The following is a 20,131-nucleotide window of genomic DNA, read 5'->3' as shown; positions in this document are numbered from 1 at the left end:
TTCAAATTGTCTTATCCTTGTGATGCCGTCTCTCAGGATTGTCTGTCTAGCCTTGGTCAGGTCACAGGCTGTTTCTGTGGTCGGTTCAGTCCTTTGAAATGGCTTACTAGAGTTGGTGCCAGAAGCATCTTCATTTTCGGCATTCATGGAGGCATGTAAAATAGGCTTATTTCTAAGTACATTTGGTAGACAGTACATTGCTTTGGCATATCTGGCTGTGTTTTTTTTTTCTTTTATGTTGCTCTTGGTGATTGACTTTTTGTTTTTATGTTTCCAAGTTATTGCTTTGTTACACATCATGAATCTAAGTAAACACAATAAGATATAAATATTTTAAATAAATGTATCAAGTGGAAATGTACAGGCTCACAGAACAAGATGAATTTGAAATGTGACACTTAAAACACAGCACTGCTACTTGAGATCCTTTAAGTAAGAATGCCAAGACCTGGTGGCACCAGCCTCTCAGAGTTTCTCTTATGCACTGAACACCTCTTAGCCATTCTACAGAAAACGCTTCCTAGATAAATTGTTCCTAACTTTTGATGTTTTTTTCCATGTGCGAACAGTCACAGAACAAGTGGTAGTTACCAGACCTTTCTTTTTCTTCATATCTGTGTCAGTTACATCAAGTTGCTAGATAAGCTTTCACATACGCACATTTCAGTTGGTTAGACCTACTCCTGCTCTGAAATCAGGCACATACACTCTTTAACCCAAGTTTCTCTGGGAACCTGGAGGATATCTGAAAGCCCCTTAATTGTTCATTTATATGGGGAGAAATTTCCCAAGCTCTTATCACATCCCACAGGGTGACACATGTATGACGTGTGGTGAGCACAGCAAAGGCTGTACTTCCCAGGAATTCTTTATCTCTTCTCCCATTTCCCATTTGCCTCTGTGGGTCTGGTGAGTCCTGTCCCTTTCTAACAATCAGCAGGGCGATATAGCACCACACAGGAACTTAAAAAAAAAAAAAAAAAGTAGTCCCCTGTGCAAGCACCAGTCATTTCCGAGTCTGGGGTGACGTTGCTTTCAGAACATTTTCACTGCAGACTTTTTACAGAGTGGTTTACCATTGCCTTCCACACAGGAACTAGATGGCCATAATTTTATCACAGAAGCATCAATACAACTGATTGCTGAACTCAGGACCAAGGAGGAGATGTTAAGTCAAGGGCTTTGACTAACTTGAAAAGTACTCACAGATTTTGTCAAGAGAGGTACTTCTAATATATTCATCATTTCAAAAGAATTAAAATCCTATTCAAGCTGCTTCATTTTTTATAAAACACACTTTTTTGCCTATAGCCATTGACTGCACTGGTATTTGATCATGCTGAATAGTTCAAGTTTCACAGGGAAATGAAAATACTTGACTTAGGAGTTACTGGCAGCAAATAATTTCCAAGAGTCATTTGCTAGGTCAATTTCGAAGTATATACTCAAGAGACTTTTAAAACAGTTTGTTAAAAATTGACAATTGCACACTTCACTTTACCGGAAAGTGTCTCCCCCCCCCCCCCCACCCCGCCACTTCCTATGAATAAAAATGGATTTTTAAAATTCCCATTCTGAGTCACTGAAGGGAAAAATATTTTGGAATGCATTAAGGAAAGGTCAGTTCAAAATAGGATTAAAAATAAATAGCTGTACAGGTCATAGAAGGGAGAAGCAATAACTGAACTATGTATCCTCCTTACAAAAGTCTGATATACAGTATGCAAAAACTGCTTCTGGATCAGTGTGCTTAATACAAGTTTATAGGAACCTTAGTTGCATAAGGTGGTGCCCCATTACTGAACAAAAGTTAGATCTTACTGGCTACCTTCATCCCAGAGTAAAGTAACTTACAGAACAAGCCTTTTCTTCCACATCTCCAAGGGAGGAGAGTTTTTCAGATAAAAAGCATTCATGATTTATGAAGATTTTTTGACCAGACTAGTTTATGTTGGAGCCATGCAATTTCAAGTTAAACTTATATTTTAGCTGCATTCCATATTGTAACACATCTCTACCAAAAGGGGAAGAGTTTGATGTCTTACTGATCCTTCCTACCCCAACACTGAACCCACAAGCAACTTGTTAAGCAAGAAAAAGTTTAAGGTTTTGAGGCCTGCTGAATCAGAAAATCAGCATATTTTATACACATGTGTGTGTGTGTGTATGTGTTAGACTGTGACCTTGCCTCCTAAATCACATTTCCACTGCTAGAAGTTGCTCTTCATTTTTACTCTTTCTTGCTTTCTCTCTGACTAGTAAAGGTTTTATTAGGTTTTCAGTGTTCAGTGCACCCTTTCTCAAATGTTCAGTGTACCCTCTCTCAAATGACTGATAACTACACATAACTACACACATGGAGCAAAACTAGGTGACGGAATGCTAAGGCGGAAGAATAGACCTATGCAAAATTGGTACAATAGGGTTGCCAGCTAACCAGAAGGAGTCTTTGGTTGGTGGGAATGACTCTGCATGATGATACACGCCATTATGACATCTCTTCCAGTATGTACCCAGAAATGAAATCATGACACTCTTGGAATTTCCTCATTTCTATGGGATTTTCACACAATTTCACTTCCCATCCTGACCATTACTCCTGCTGAAAGAGGCTCAGTGAGACCTGAATCCCAACTCCAGGAATGTGTCTACTGCCCCCAGGAAAATTGCAAAGCCTGTTACACATGCTTACTTCATATAGTAGTAAGCATATGCCACCCTCATGGGTATTGTGCAGGCGTTAAAACTAAGCACACATAGATACTTTGCACAGTTTAAAGACTGAGCCCATGTACAGTTGCATGGGGAGACTCTATTGCCTTGCCAGCCTCACATTTAAATTTGGCCATGGTGTTTCAGATCCTGTTAAATAGATGCAAAGCTTTACACATAAGCAAGAGCCATAGCTTATTCTACTAAGAAACCTTTGCTGCTGTAATTTCAAGGACCTCTTATGCTCTGCCTACTCATGTTCTGCCTAGTATTTTCATACAAAATCAGAACTAATAATTGGCTATGGAACTAATTCCTAAACCAGATCATTAAAGACAAGAAAGGAAAGATATGATAATATTCAATGGGGGTATATGCAAATTATTGGATTACTTTGGATTATTATCTGCTATGCATGGGCATCAAGTTTTTATTTCAATTATTTTAAGCCTGAGAAAAGGCTTTCTGGTTTCAGATATATAACTCAATAGTGCAGCCTGGCTATTAACTTAGTCAAGTTGTTATAAACATTTAAGATCAGAAAAAATGAAATGTTTCATAACGTTGACCCTTTTCAAGTGTCTATAAAATATCACACAATAGAGCAATCTGTACTGTCTTCTTACCATTCCTCCTCCATGATTTAGTAAGAAGGCTGGAATTATTCAACATATGTTTTATTTTTGTTTCATAGGAAACAGCTTTGAAACAAATGATTGAATAAAGCAATTATAGGAACCTAAGCAAAGATTCTTTCCTTGGAATATGAAAACAATTATTTCAAGGAGAGGGGGAATATTATTAGTGAGTTCTTGTCTGTGATCTGGAAAAGAATGTTACAGAACTGTTGGTCTATGCTATACTTACAAGAACCCAGAATATGAAAATAGACACACAACAGCTTCTATAAAACCTCACTAGGATAGAATTGCATAGCATTTCAAATAAGTGGGTATAATAGTGTATACATCCTTTAATCTTGACAGGCAGCCTCAAGTGGTGACTTGAATATCATCCTTGAGGAGCAAGAAACAGAGATAAGTAAGGTCCAATGATCCTACAAGTCTTCGCACAAAAATGGACACAGCAAAGCAAGTACAGGAAACCTGGACACAGATAACTTAGTTTGAAGAGAGAAAAAGAGGCACTGCTGAAGTGAAAAAGAAAAGGCAGAAGAGGCAAAATAGTGTGGAACATGCATTGAGTGGGCAAGTTGAGGAAAATAAACCTTTACACAAGTGCACATTTTTTTTCTTCTGAAATAAGTAGCTATCTTGTTGAGGGGGACGGAATGATGAGAAAAATTTAAATTCACTCATAGCGCTATCCTAAGCGCAGTTATACTTTTCTATGACCCCTGATTTCAGCATACTTAGAATGGTGTTACTCTGTTTGGCTGGTACACTCAGTCTCCCAACTGAAGAACTTTAAAAGATTAAAGCTGAAAGTAACTGATGAATTCTGCCCATTTTCTAAAGATCACTGTAATTTTAAAAATGCATTGAATTATGAGCAATCTCTTAGGTATTGTAATATCCTGTCCTAAATAGTAATATCAATCAAAATCCTTTAAACATGCACTACCACCCATAACACTTTTTTTGTTTAAATCTTGTCATTCTCCATTGCATATTATACTTTTAGACTCTTTCTCCTTTTTATATTGCAGCCTTAGTATTTAACTAGGTAATGGGATTTATGATTTTGTTTATATCAGTTGCCATGACAACCCACCATAAAAGCTCAGTTGCCTGGCAACTTGGCATTGTGTAGCTGCAATGGAGGGTGGACTTTTTGTCTCCCTGAAGGGAGGGCTTAAAGAATAATGAAAACTTCTGCTCATACTACTCATGAATGCACTTATTTTCAAGGTCATCCAATTTTTTCTTCAGTAAAGATTAATGCACTTTCCATCAAAAGATGCACCATAAAATGTTTCTAAAAGATTATCCCATGTTACAGCAAAGAACAACCAGCTTAAATGGTTCTTATTCTCTATGCACAGTTGCAAAATAGTGTTTGGTGTTAACTATAGGACAGCTCTCATAAAGCAGGCCTTTTATTGACTGGCACTTTCTGCATTCATTAACAAATCAGCTACTGTACACCCCAAACCTTCTATGATCTCAGGAAACTGGGACTGCTTTCTTCAAGAAGTGCATTTGTTCTGGTTTTTCTTTTAAACTTTACAGCTTTTTTCCTCCTCCTTCAATGGTACACTGGTGGAACCGGGGTGGGGGGGGGGGAATTGGGTGGGCAAGTAGATTGTGAGGAAGCAAATTCTTGTTTTACAAGCTATATTCTTCCCAAACAGAAGCATCTCTATATTTCATGTTAATACACTATTACAGAACCAAAAATTCAGGTACATATTATAAGACAGCAGCATTAATAACAATACTAATATGATTTATTTATATTTCAGTTGGGTCCTTGGAGTTTACAAAAATGCACTTTTTAAAAATAGAGATCAATAATAAGAAGACTTTCTGCACCTTCTATAAGGACCTCTTGTGAAGACTGGCCTTTGTCAGCTACATGGCAGAAACCTGGCATGAAATGGATCTAGGTGGGCAGCCATGTTGGTCTGAAGCAGTAGAACAAAGCAAGAGTCAAGTTCATCTTTAAGACCAACAAAGTTTTATTCATAATGGTAGCTTTCGTATGCTAGAAGCACCCTTCATTAGACAAAAGTATGGAATAGCAAGTAGTCCTAAATATAGAGAAAGTGGGCAGTGAGTTAGTATGCAGAGTCATGGAAATGTTTTTTAGCGGATTAAAAGTCACAAGTTGAGATCTGCTGTTTGTTAGTTTATGGTAACTGGGCTGAAACAACAACAATTAAGTTGGAATAGCAGATTAATGTCCATGTACTAGATCCATTACATATCCTGGGTGTAAAGTGCAGGAATTGAGTTTCTCAGAGGTTTGATTTTAACATGTAGCACACATATAAACATAATTCTAGTTTGCCATTAGAAAAAAGAATACATTAAAATATAGTGGAAGATGGGTTAGAATATGTAACGAGATAAACAGCCAGTATCCCTATTTGAATATGTCAGTACAAAAAAACATCATTCTAATACACTATTTCAGGGGTGGCCAACAGTAGCTCTCCAGATGTTTTTTGCTTAGAACTCCCATCAGCCCCAGCCAACATGGCCAATGGCTGGGGCTGATGGGAGTTGTAGGCAAAAAACATCTGGAGAGCTACCGTTGGCCACCCCTGTGCTATTCTAATAGAGAAATATATTGGAATACTGTGGATATATAGCTAAACTTGGTGCAAGTGGGTTTAGTATATGTAATGAGATAAAAAAAACAATATCCTTGTTCAATCCTGGGGAGGTGTTAGTTCCAAGTTTCATAATAATTTGTAATTCAGCAATTTCCTTCTCCATTCTGTTCTTGAAGTTCCTTTGCAGCAAAACAGCAACTTTGAGGTCACTGATTGAATGTTCTGGAAGGTTAAAATGTTCTCCTATGGGTTTCTCCATTTTGTGATTCCTGATGTCAGATTTGTGTCCATTTATCCATTGTCATAGTGTTTGTCCTGTTTGCCCTATGTAAAGAACTGAAAAGCACTGTTGGCTTTTAGTGGCATATATAATGTTGGAAGATGAACAAGTGAATGAACCTGAGATGGTGTAGTTCAGGGGTGGTCAATGGTAGCTCTCCAGATGTTATTTGCCTACGACTCCCATCAGCCCCAGCCATTGTCTATGCTGGCTGGGGCTGATAGGAGTTGTAGGCAAAAAACATCTGGAGAGCTACCGTTGGCCACCCCTGGTGTAGTTGATGTTCTTAGGTCCTGTGATTATGTTGTCTGGGTGTATGTGGTGTGAGGAAAAACCCCCTTACAGAACATCGTGATTACCAGCTTGGTTGCCAGAGCACCTGGAGAAGTGACTCCACACGTCTGGCCAGAGAGTGTGGTAGCCTTTCTGTGGTATTCAGTTCAGTAAGGCTGACCCGGATTTCTTTCAGTACCAGCTTGGTTGCCAGAGCACCTGGAGAAGTGACTCACACACGTCTGGCCAGAGAGTGTGGGTAAACCTATCCAGGGGCAAAAGGGACTTATGCAGTACTAGCAGCCATAACACTACAAAGGCACTCTAGACCTGTACAAGAGTGCCCAACAAGAGAACGGATGGTTTCCCATCATTCCGTATGACGTCCATCCCAGCATTGGAGTGGAAGAAACTGTGCTGCCAGGAACTATCCAGGCGAACAGTTATGAAGTTCTGACCATGGAATCCACCGTGGAGGGCTAACACCACACGCAGCCATCTTCCTACCAGGCTTGACTCCATTCCAGCGAAGCGAACGGCTCACGTACACACCAGATGTCACCTATGCCTGCAAGCAACCTACCCACCCCAAGAGTGGTTAAATCGTCCAACCGCCACTTTCTTTGTTTGATGGAACTCAAAACAAAGACTGGTGCCCAGAAGAAGACAGAAGAAGAGGAAGACCATCTTTAGCCAGAGCCAAGTTCCTTTTTACAAACTGGGTGTTATCTAGGCCATGATTTGACTATCTATTGTCACCCTTTTAGATAAGTCCAATAGTCCTAAGCATCTCCCCACCCAAGTACTCTCTCTATTTTTCTCCCCAACTGTCACTTTGGAGCCTCCCCCTGGTCCGTTTCAACCTGAAAGTTCTCTCAGGTATCCAGGATCCAGGCAAGTCCATTGGTCAAGAGCAAGCACCCAATTAGGTGCCACCAATGAACTTTCTATTGGTTGTCGCAGTAGTCCAGCCCTTATGGTCACTGCGAAACCTCCCCTTTTCATGAGGTCACGCACCAGCTGACCACCTTCCTCCTCCCTCGTACCACCCATCCCCTAAGGGCTCAAGAGAGTCCTTATAATCTGTGAACTAGCTACCCACAGGTGTGCTTCTATCAGTATCCCAACGTCCGCTGTATAGATCCATCCCCGATTCCTGATCACTTTCAGGTCCTTTCTCCCACATCCTCACTTGTCGCCATTGGAGCCTTCCTCGAAGACTACGATAGGTAAATATTGCCCTGTTTGTCTACCCATGTGTTCCTCTATCTCTCTATCTGTTTCCTAGGACTGAATGTGTGTTTTGATGAGTATTTTATCTTGTAAGGAAGCCTATATTTTTCTTAATAAATTATAATTGGTTTACTTAATATTAGAGTCCCTAATATTTTAAGCCTCACTTTTTTGGACGTGGAATCCTGTATACACAGGTTAAAAGATCCTGAGTGAGCCAGGTGCCCACCTGACAATTCCCCAACCTCGTTTTGAGGGCATTTTGGCTTACAGTGGCAGCAAAGTTGGTACAGGTTGATGGTAGGGTGAAAGTCATTGAATGTTTGGTGGAATGTATCCAGGGCTTCTTTGCCATGTGTCCAGACCATAAAAATGTCATCAGTGTTATGCAGGTATAAGGTAGGTATGAGTGGGAGGGAGTCTAGGATGCATTGCTCCAAGTCAGCCATAAAAATGTTAGCATATTGTGGGGCCATGCGGGTGCCCATGGCTGTACCATTGATCTGTAGGAAAAGTTCATTGCCAAATCTGAAGTAGTTATGGATGAGAACGAAATGGCACAGTTTGATGGCAAAGTCAGCTGTGTTTTTGTCAGAGATTATATTATTTACAGTTTATAATCTATCGTTGTGTGGGATGTTGGTATACAAATATTCCACATCCATGGTGGCTAATAAGATGAAAAGGAAAGCTTCATTTGTTAAATGGTTGCCTATTTCATAGCTGTTATAAAGCTGCAGGGTCTCTGACAGAAAAATAAGTTAGATTCAGGTGGGTAGCTTGACTGTAGGTTATTATTATTATTGTACTCCTCGCCTGGTTGCCACCACATACACTTGACACTATCTGAACCATCTGCAGGGCTGTCATCCTAGAAGGAAGCCTCTTCTAAAGATGATGCACAAGAAAGCCCGCAAACAGTTTGCTGCAGACAAGCAGACTAAGGACATGGATTTCTGGAACCATGTCCTGTGGTTCAATGAGACCAAGATAAACTTATTTGGTTCAGATGGTGTCAAGCGTGTGTGGCGGCAACCAGGTGAGGAGTACAAACAAATGTGTCTTGCCTACAGTCAAGCATGGTGGTGGGAATGTCATGGTCTGGGGCTGCATAAGTGCTGCTGGCACTGGGGAGCTACAGTTCATTGAGGAAACCATGAATGCCAACATGTACTGTGACATACTGAAGCCGAGCATGATCCCCTTGCTTTGGAGACTGGGCCGCAGGGCAGTATTTCAACATGATAATGACCCCAAACACACCCCCAAAACAACCATTGCCTCACTAAAGAAGCTGAAGGTAAAGGTGATGGAGTGGCCAAGCATGTCTCCAGACCTGTGGGGCATCCTGAAACGGAAGGTGGAGGTGCGCAAGGTCTCTAACATCCATCAGCTACGTGACATTGTCATGGAGGAGTGGAAGAGGACTCCAGTGGCAACCTGTGATGCTCTGATGAACTCTATGCCCAAGAGGGTTAAGGCAGTGCTAGAAAATAATAGTGGCCACACAAAATATTGACACTTTGGGCCCCATTTGGATATTATCACTTAGGGGTGTACTCACTTTTGTTGGCAGCAGTTTAGACATTAATGACTGTGTGTTGTGTAATTCTGAGGGGACAGCACATTTACACTGTTATACAAGCTGTAGACTCACTACTTTACATTGTAGCCAAGTGTCATTTCTTCAGTGTTGTCACATGAAAAGATATACTTAAATATTTACAAAATGTGAGGGGGTGTACTCACTTCTGTGACATACTGTAGGTAGAGGGTTCGCTGTCAAGTTGATGGTGGGGTGAAAGTCATTGAATGCCTAGAGGAATGTGTCCAGGGCTTTTTTTACCAAGTGTCCAGACAATAAAAATGTCACCAATGTATTAGAGGTATAAGAGAGGTATGAGGGAGTGGGAGTTTAGGAAATGTTACTCCAAGTCAGCTATATACTGTGGAGCCATGAACCAATCTATGCAAGAAACACATTTTCTGGAAACTAATGTAAAAATATATAATGGATGCATAGACATCGCCTTATACTGGAAACCTACTGATCAGCAAACATGCCTCCAGCTACCATCCTAAGCGTACCAAACAATTCATTGTATACAGCTAGGCTCTGCACTACAAGCCAAAAGCAAAACAATATAAGCACCATGTAAATATGACTGCCAAATCTCAAATGTACAAAACAATGGTGTATTAATGAGATAGTAGTGATACAAAATATATTCTCAAAATGTCACAGATTTTCAGGCAATAAATAATAGTCACAACTCTCTGTAAGTCTCTATACGTTTCTCCAAGTCTACAAAGATACAAAAACTTCAATGTAGTACTTCAGTTCAAGGTGGGCTAGTTCTCCAAGCTGTTTCCAAATGTCTTTTTCAAGAACCTTATGTTGTTACTCTTTTCATCTCCTTTGAAGTCACTGATATATTCCTACAATAACCTCAAGCCAGGCTGGTTCAACCATTCATATATAAGTTATGGTGGCCAGGAGGCTCTGCCTGCCTCTGTGGGAGAACCCTACAAAAGAACAGTGGGGTCCCCAGCTTGGAAACAAAATGGATGCTGCTTGTCAGAAACAGGCCAATGAAGCCATTCTCTGCAAAGGGTCAGAGAGACATATTTGGGCTTGTTCTGATTACAACACAAGATATCCTCCCGGCTGGCTCCTCTCCCCCGCTCCCACCCAATGGAATGTTCATAACAATGAGGGTTCACAGGTAACGTATTGCTCACCTCTTAATCCCAGGCTATCTGTTAATGGCCCATCTGGCTGCTTTCCTGCTACAACTCATCTTCTTTTGTTTACTTCTATCCTAATGTAAGACATGTTGCTCAGATCCTTTGTCTTCCACCCTGACTCCTCCTCAGAATATCCCCAGGACTTAATAGGGATACTGGTTTCTTATCTCACTACATATGCTAACTTTATGCAGCTCTTACATCTATATTCTCACCAATTCTCCAGAAGGGCCATATATCAACCATTAAGTTCATCATGGCCCATCCTAGCAAACATTAAGAGTCATCTTCACTTATTATCTTGAGCTATGAACCTATTCAGGCACCCAGGAAAGACACATCATGGACCATTAAGGAACCGTCATAGCTTTAGGAGAGTCTCCACCCCTCCAAACCTTATATAAACTGAGCCCAATTGTGCATTCTGTAAGGCGCCATATACAGTTTGTGCCCCTGTTACGCTCTGTAATTGGGTCTCTTTGGGTGTGTCACATTAGTTGTGCATGCTCTTACCTCTATTTTTCCTGCTACACGGACATCTGCACATCTGGAACAGGTAATATTGCCCTCTTCAACAATCCCTAAGAATCCCTATCAATAACCTCTATTTTTCCCAGCTCTTGATTGTGTGTTTTGTATTGCTTGTGTGTGTGATTGTATTTGCAACATATTTTTATAGTAAACATTTTAAAATATATTTATTCTGGAGTTTTCTTTCTGAAACCAGACCTTTGTATCATTGGTGGAAAAGATCTCTGCTCTAATTGGCTCTACCTAGGTCTCCCTCTTGCTAATTTCCCCATTTAAAGAGGAGACAGCTAGCATTTCCAGTAACAGTTATATATGTTTACCTTGACTTGTATAGGTTAACCATGACTAGAAAAAGGGTATTCACAGTTCTACACACTATCACAATGCAGTTGACATTAATGCTGATATAAACCAATGGTATGGTCAGTTACAGTTGCTGTATGCAATTCTGGAAACTATCCCCACATGGGCATGCAGATAAACAAAATTAGTAAACTGAACCCAACAGTCCTTAATCCATTTTAAATAGTGCTATCTTTCTTGCAATAAATCCATATGCCAACTTTGTTGCCACATACACCCAGACAACGCAATAGCTGAACCTAACAACATCAACTACACCATCTCAGGCTTATTCACATACTTACCTTCTAACATGGTATATATGCTATTCAATGCCACCAGTGCCCTTTGGTTCTCTATACAGGGCAAACAGGTCAAACCCTATGCCAAGGATAAATGGACACATTTGACATTAAGAATCACAAGACTGAGAAACATATAGGAGAACACTTCAACCTTCCAGGACATTCAATGGCTGACCTCAAAATAACTGTTTTATTGCAAAAGAACTTTGAGAACAGACTGGAAAGAGAAATCGCTGGGTTGCAAATTATTACAACACTCAGAACAAAGGAATCCCCAGGACTTAATAGGGATACTGGTTTCTTATCTCACTACATATGCTAACTTTATGCAGCTCTTACATCTATATTCTCACCAATTCTCCAGAAGGGCCATATATCCTCTTTATTTTATTGTATTGTATTTCTTATTTGGAATAATAGATTAGAATAGATTGTAAAGTAACATTACGAACAGAAGATTGTAATGTAATTTGGAATGGTAGATTGGAATGCATTTCTCTGGCCTGGGGACAGGGGAGATCTACACAGCCAATTGCCCCATTTCAAAGAAGATGTTATAAAGCTGCCTCCATAATGGCTGGGTCTCAGTTAATTACTCTCAGCATTCCACAATTAAGGATACATCTGCCCATCAGTCTCTAATTTATTTCCTTCATTACGTTTTCCCCAGAATTAAACAAATGGAACATTAAATTAAACAAAAGTGCCCCGTGGTGCAGAGTGGGAAACCTGCAGTACTGCAGTCCAAGCTCTCTGCTCACAACCTGAGTTTTATCCCAGTGGAAGCTGGGTTCAGGTAGCCAGCTTAAGGTAGACTCTGCCTTCCATTCTTCCGAGGTTGTTAAAGTGAGTACCCAGTTTGGGGAAAGTGTAGATGACTGGGGAAGGCAATGGCAAACCACCCCATAAAAAGTCTGCAGTGAAAACGTCGTGATGCAATGTCACCCCAGAGTCAGAAACGACTGGTGCTTGCACAGGGAACTACCTTTACCTTTTTACCTTTAATCATATAAACTAAGCTTGTTATTCCTGTTTGGTCCTAGAATCTGTTAAACATCTTCACTATGCTGCATCCTAACTTACTGCTCACCCTATATCTGTATGCATGGATTGGTAATTTCCATATAAATTGACAGTCTATATATATTGGCAGTCAAAGACTGCTATCTCAGAAGAGGTTTTAGAAGTGGTTTTAACAATATTAAAAGCAATCCAAGTATGGATCCCATACTGAAGAAGTCTCTAAAGTAAATAAGATTTTCTCCAAAGGCAAATAGATTGATTAAAAGTTCATATAGCCATGGGGCACATTATCTTATTCTCTGGATGCAGGAAAAACAGCTGTCCTGAAAGCAGTACTCTGGGAAAACAAGATTAGTCACAGTAGACACATCCATACACCTCAGAGCAGTGCAGCATGGTGTAGTGATTAAGAGTACCAGGCTCTGATCTTTGTAAAAAGGTAGTCCCCTGTGCAAGCACCAGTCATTTCCGACTCCGGGGTGACACTGCTTTCACAATGTTTTCACGGCAAACTTTTTATTGAGTAGTTTGCCATTGCCTTCCCCAGTCATCTACACTTTCCCCCCAGCAAGCTGGGTACTCATTTTGCCGACCTCGGAAGGATGGAAGGCTGAATCAACCTGGAGCCAGCTACCTGAACCCAACTTCTGCTGGGATTGAACTCAGGTCATGAGCAGAGTTTTGGACTGCAGTACTGCAGCTTTACCACTCTGTGCCATGGGGCTCTTTCTAATCTTGGAGAACCAGGTTTATTCCCCACTCCTCCACATGAAGTCTGGTAAGTGACCTTGGCCAGTCACAGTCCTCAGCCCCACTTACCTCACAAAGTGCCTGTTGTGCAAAGGAGAAAGGATGGTGATTATACACCACTCTGATGTGCCTTAAGATTGAGAAAAGTGGGATATTAAAAAACAACTCTTCTCTTTTTTTTTCCTCCCCTCCCTGGCACTCAGAATGTTTTCTTCATTCTTTTTTTGATATGATTCCCATGGGAAATAATTTCCATCTAATAACTTGGATTTCCTCATCCAAATATCTGGAAACTTTCAGTGTTACAGATTATTGTGCATATACATTAAGATGGCACAGTAGTCACTGCCTACCATGGGGGGGGGGAGGGAATGTAACATTAAACATGTAAGTAAGCTTCAAGCTGAAAGATGTAGTTCTCACTTATATTTCTGCTCAGTCATGCTGTCTTTCCTCTGACCTCCTTTAGCTTTTAGACCAGATGGACCTAGTACAAGAGCAAAAGACAGGTCCATATTATTCCTATAATTACCCATTGGCATTAATTTTCCAATTTGATTTATTTATAATAAAAACAGGATATATTCAGTTAAAAGTTGGGATTCAGAGGTTCTTGTCACATAAAATAAATTTGAGATATGAGTGAATGCATATAGGTGAGAATATAGCTATTCTTATCTATGTGTCTCTTTACATCTGTGCCATTTACATCTGGTTGCAAAAAAAAAGTTAAAATCTCATGTTTTCTGTACCACAAATGTGGATTCCCTGACTTCAAAAGGACCAAGTGACTTGAACGTATTGTAAATATTTTCTGTATATAGTCTGCTAACTTAAACATATGTCACAGCCAGAACTTCAATTCTAGAAACATCTTCCTTCCAGCCTAGAAGCTTGGCTCCTAGGCTATTCATGCCAGTTCCTTCATCCAGATTTTGACATATTTATTTATTCATTTTACTTGCTATTTTTCACTATCCATATGGTTTATTATAGATTGCTTTTGACTAATGTTAGAAATTCAATTGCAGGTTACCAGTAACAGTAATGGGAAAACAGAATTTCTGTCTAGTGAAAAATTATAAACTGTGCTGTCTTAGAAAATGTTTTAGCTAACTGTACCTGCAAGCTGAATTGTGTTAATGAATATATATATATATATAGGAACTGTCAGTTTTTCGTAATGATTTACTTGCTGATTCTTTGTTTATGCCCATATTTGGATGTGATCAAATTCAGTTTTAGCCTGTGTTGGATAAGCTAAAGAGATTTACTTTGATGCATTTTTCTTTTATTAGAAATTCAACAATGTATCCTGTATTTCATTTCTGAACATATTCCAGGTTTTCAACAGCATAGGTATCATAACTAAATACACCATATTATGTATCATTAATCTACATTCTTCTTTCAGATCTCATGCTGAAGTTTTTCACAACTCCTAATCCTGAGTAGGCATTTACCTACATGGGGTGGAGTATTACCTATCTTTGAACAACTGAAGAGCAGAAGAAAAAAATGGCCTTCAAATGGTGCTTCTGTAGAATTTCCCCTTATCTTTATGGTAAATATAATAGAGACTAGGGGATGCACTCTGTAGCCTCACCCCAAAGTGACATCACATCCTCCAAATTCTGTCATCTTGAAGCACCACCCACAATCTTCCAGCATTTGCTGAGGAAGTATTGGAAACCCTAATAGGCAAAGAGTACATCTGCATAGTATAAGGACTCAGCACAAAACTCATTGCTATACCTAAAATGCAGAGGCAGACCTTGGGGCAGAATGAAGTCTACCGCAGTCAGCCATCGACTTGCCATGTGCAAGTTGTGCACTTCTAGAATGAAACTAGCTACCAGCTTTATTATTAAGCTAACAGGGGATTCCTCAAAACCTTTGGACAGAGTGTAATGATAAAAGGAAAGGCTGACTGGGGAGAAACCAGGAGTTCCAGAGAGTCTAGAGAGAGACAGCATTTCATGGGAGGGCATTCAAATCAGCCGCCCTGAGCCTGCTTCGGCGGGGAGGGCGGGATACAAATTAAAAATTATTATTATTATTATTATTATTATTATTATTATTATTATTATTATTATTATTATTATTATTATTATATCAGCACTAGAGGGGCATGCAAGGACATGGGAGGCAGCAACTGGAAATGGTGTGATGCCACTTCCACATATGACCCAGAAGTGATGCATTGCCTCTCTAGGAATTGCTGGAAACTCTATGGTCCCCGAAAGTAACGTCAGTCAGGGTTCTACCACAAAGTACCCAACAGAGTTTTCCCTGAAGGAGATGTCATACTTTCAGCCATTAAAAAAAAAAAATCTTCCATCACCACTCAGCAGTGGCAGAAGACAGGAGCTGGAAATCAAGGATGCCTTGACCTTATCAGCAGGCTGGCAGCCCTGAGGCAGAGAGGGATACCAGGGACCAAGACAGATACCAAGAATAATGTCAGACTACCTTAATATGGAGCAGCCCTGTGCCAAATACAGCCCCTGCTAAATACAAATGGCAGCTCTTAGCCTAGATGATTCCCATTTTCCACTAGCAAGTACAGCTTTAAAGCACAAGGTGGCATGTAGCAAATCACTGGACCTTCATTTTTTGTTATGAACTTAAAACAAAGTGCTAGTAATACCTGAGAGTTGACAGCCCAGCAGGGAAGGGATGCAAGCATTCCTGTATTTAGAATGAGAATCTATAGTTCTGAATGCTCCTTGTTACCTAACCCTAATCTCTCTCTTCCTCAAAGTAGGGAACCTCTCTCAGCTGTTCAGCCAATGTGTGAAATATATTCATTTACTTTAGCTCAATCTAAGAAAATCATAATAACCAAGATGAGGGGGAAATGTAAGCATATTTTTAAACATTTTAAAATAAGCATCTATAAGTACTGAAGATTTTCATTATATCACCAGCTCAGTGGAGATGCACATTCAAATTGTACACCAATAAGCTCTGTACACGACTGGTGATCCAAGGTTCCTAATTATAGGGACAGGCCCTACATATTTACATCTCTTTTTAGATTAATGGGATATGTAGAAGTTCAGTGGATAAAGCAGTTGTAAGGTCCACATGCATACAATTCTTGACTCTTCAAATATATACCCACAGACACTTGAATGATCAATGCCACACAGCCATCAAATGAATTCTCCAACAGTTATGCTAAAGGTATGCATTGCATTCCCAGTGGTCCCTTATTTTTCTCTCTGCCACAATCCATGGATATTGTGAGGGTTTCAATTCTAAGTTCAATCAATGGTATTTATTATTGGTCTTCCATTTTTTTAAAAAAAATAAAGCCATAACTAGGTCTTCCAGATATTTTACCAAAGCGCTTTTATCTGATTTCCCAACAGTATAATGAATGGCTACAGTTTATTCTGGCACAACCCACTGATTATCCCAGCTTCTCAAGTATGGTGGAGATAATAACAAATGGGGTGATGGGCTCTGTAAAAGACGCAAAGTAGGTTAAAAAAATAGAGGTAATGAAATACTTCAAATTTTACATCCTTAATGTTGTTTGGATAAGAATAAAGCAAAAAGCTCATAGTTCTAATTGGCAATTGTCCATATTAAAAAACCAACAAGCTGTTTGGCACATGGCTCTTACTGAAGAGAGGCCCCATTATGGTTTGAATCTGAACAGCAAAAACTCTTTATATTATGAGCCAGCAGAAAGCAAGTAGGTCTCTTTAACATCCTTTCCCTCTTTAGTAACACTCCCCCTCCATGTGCAGGACAAAAATAAAGACTTGTCATCCAGTCCCTTTGTTGTTTTTTTCCTAATTCTTTTTAAAATGTTCTCTGAATACCGAAGTTAGGAGCAGGCACTATCAAACCCTCTGCCCCCCCCCCACAAGCTGGCATATATCATTGTACCCACTTTTTTCTGTCAGCTGCAGCACAAGGATCCCTGCCTCCTAAACACGAAGAAGGCCAATTGTTCACGTAGGGATGTTACTTCACACAATGCCTCGCCATAAGGAGGAATTTTAAAATGATATTAAAGAATCACCACAAAGTGAATTTACTACCTCAAAAACCAAAAGTATGTATTTATGTGTATTTTCCCCGCATCTCTCCATCTTGCTACATACAGTCCATTCAAGTTCATATATCCTGTGTGTTCCTCCCAGGGCCAGCCCACCCACTAGTCAAACTAGGCATTTGCCTAGGGCACCGGCAGGTGGGGGTGCTGAAATCGGCCCTTGCCCCTGCCCTCTAGGCAAATCCCTATTTGCCTTCCCCTCCCTCCCAATTTTAATGCCCGGGAAGAGGCAATGAAGCGCCATGCTCCCAGGACTCTTTAAAGGCCACCCCCCTGCCAATCAGCTGATCGGCAGGTAAAGCAGCACGGAGGCCGGCAGCTCCTATGCTGTTCTTCCTGCACTCAGGACGATCAGCGCTGGGGCAGCAGCAGTGGGAAAAGTGACCCATTAAAAAAACAGCCGCACCACTGCCTCTTCCCCACTTCCTTCCCACTCGAAGGGGGAGGGAGGAGGAAGCACCGTGGAGGGGGGCAGGGGGCGGCGGGGGCAGTGCAGGAGGGCAGCAGGCAGCAAGGCTGCCTGGGGCACCATGTGCCCTAGGGCTGGCCCTGGCTCCTCTTAGCGCCTACTGTCTCTAGTTCTGTGCTCACTGGATATTCTATGCATGAAAACAATCTCTTCAGCAGACTTTTGCCCTTATTCCTTTCCCAAGACCCATTTCTTTAACCAAAGTCTTTCTGGAACTGCTCTGGCCTTGCCAAACCTCCCTCTCCATAGCCAACTGACAACACTATTCACTATTTCTTGTTATGACACACCCTGTCTACTTTCCTCCCTCAGGGACAAAATTTTCCATTCATTTTTCTTTCCCTTCAGTGACTGAGGAGCCCTGGTAACACATTTTCTCCTCCCCTGAAGAAATTTTGGCTGCCCCACCCTGTCAATAAGGTATATTTTGACTATTTGTTCAGCCCAGCAATCCAAGGAAAGGGATAGGATTGCCCTTTGACTTATATTCCTAAAAACTGCACTTAAGACACTTTAAAATTCAAAAATAACAAAAGGTTTTATTGAACATTGATGGGAAACATCTGGTGAAATCAGGAATTGAAATTACTGAGGTAAAACTAGTACAAGCACAAACTTTTTCTTATATATCAGGATAATGAGAGGTTCTTAAATTATTCACAATTACTTAGTTCTTTATATTGACAGACTTTTGTTCCAGTGCTTTCCCAAACACTCTAATTCAATTTACTTGTACAATTGTTGACTCTTTTTGGTGCCCAGATGGCTGGTACCCTCTTTCTGTACCCAAACCCCTCCTTTTTGGAGCACAAGTACTCTTTTTGAATTTTTGACTGACTTTTAAGGTCTCTAGGCAGTTTCTAATCACATCAGACCACAGAATTCTGTACTCCTCAGAGATAAATCTCCCTGATTAACTGGGTAGGTAATTTCTTCTCTGACTAAGATCTGTCCCCTTTCCTTTGGCCTGAATGGGAGTCTTCTCTGCTACCCAAACTTCCATGCCAAACTTTCACCCAGTTCTCTATCTGTGTTTAAAGTGTTAGTGCTGAATTCAGACTGTTCAGTCAAGGTTGAAAACTGACTCTGTCAGCACTAAATCCTTTTTTTGTCAGGGCTATTCTCAAACTATCTAAATGCATGTGTCTTCTCAGTTAAGGCAGGAATCTGACTAAATCTCCTTAGTATCCAGCTTTTTTGCTCAGCTGATGCCAACCAATCAGAATGCCTGGAGCAGCCTGTCAGTAAAGGTTCTCTAGCTCTGTGAAGAATTAACCCTTCACAGTCCTTTAGTTGTTGGTACAAGTCAAGAAAATGGCCTGGGGGAAAGCCCTTTCTCTCCACACTGTGGTCTCAGTTTGAACTGGAGTCCTGCAAATTTGACATTTCTGAGGAACTCAGATGTTGCCTGCTACAAATCATAATTTGTATTCTGACCCTGAGAGTAGCATCAAGGAAGTATAGTTCTTATACACTCATCATGCTTGTTCAGATTTAAATCTGAACTTGTGTTAACTCTGCTTTCCATACATACAATCTCACCACAGAGACAGAAAGGCTCCATATCCACAGCCAAAAAAGCCAGTGGTGTTTCTGTAATACTGAATTCAGATTTTGTATGACAGTGGTTTTTTTCTATAAGCAGTTCTGAAAGCTTTTCTACCCCAATCCCACCCTAGTTAGCTTCTGAATATAAGCCAGTAAGGACAGTTCTTGGTGACTTCAGCATGATGAAGTCACTTCCAATTCAGGTGTGATCAGAACCTTTTTGAATGTTGACCCCATAGAATCAATTGGCATCTAAAACCAGTCCTTGTAATACATGTAACACATGTAATACAGGCATTTAATTAAACCTGTTTTTAAATGGTAGCTGATGTGTTTCTAATTTCTACAATCAAAAGGGTTAGATTTTTTTTATTTAAATGAAAGCAGAAGATTCAGAGGACCTGACTGTTATAGTGTTATCATCAATATATCTAATTCTCAACATGACCAAATATGTGGATACTTAGATCCTTGATTTCTGTAAATAAAAAAGCAGAAGGAGGGGTGGGGCCCTTTCTGGGACAGTTTTGGCATTTGAGGGAGGACTTTTTGGGACCATGCACAGCAGTGACCACTGACAACCACTTGCATGACTCATCCAGGC

This window comes from Heteronotia binoei, chromosome 4, assembly GCF_032191835.1.
Source record: "Heteronotia binoei isolate CCM8104 ecotype False Entrance Well chromosome 4, APGP_CSIRO_Hbin_v1, whole genome shotgun sequence".
NCBI lineage: Eukaryota > Metazoa > Chordata > Lepidosauria > Squamata > Gekkonidae > Heteronotia > Heteronotia binoei.
Note: the sequence above shows the minus strand (reverse complement) of the source record.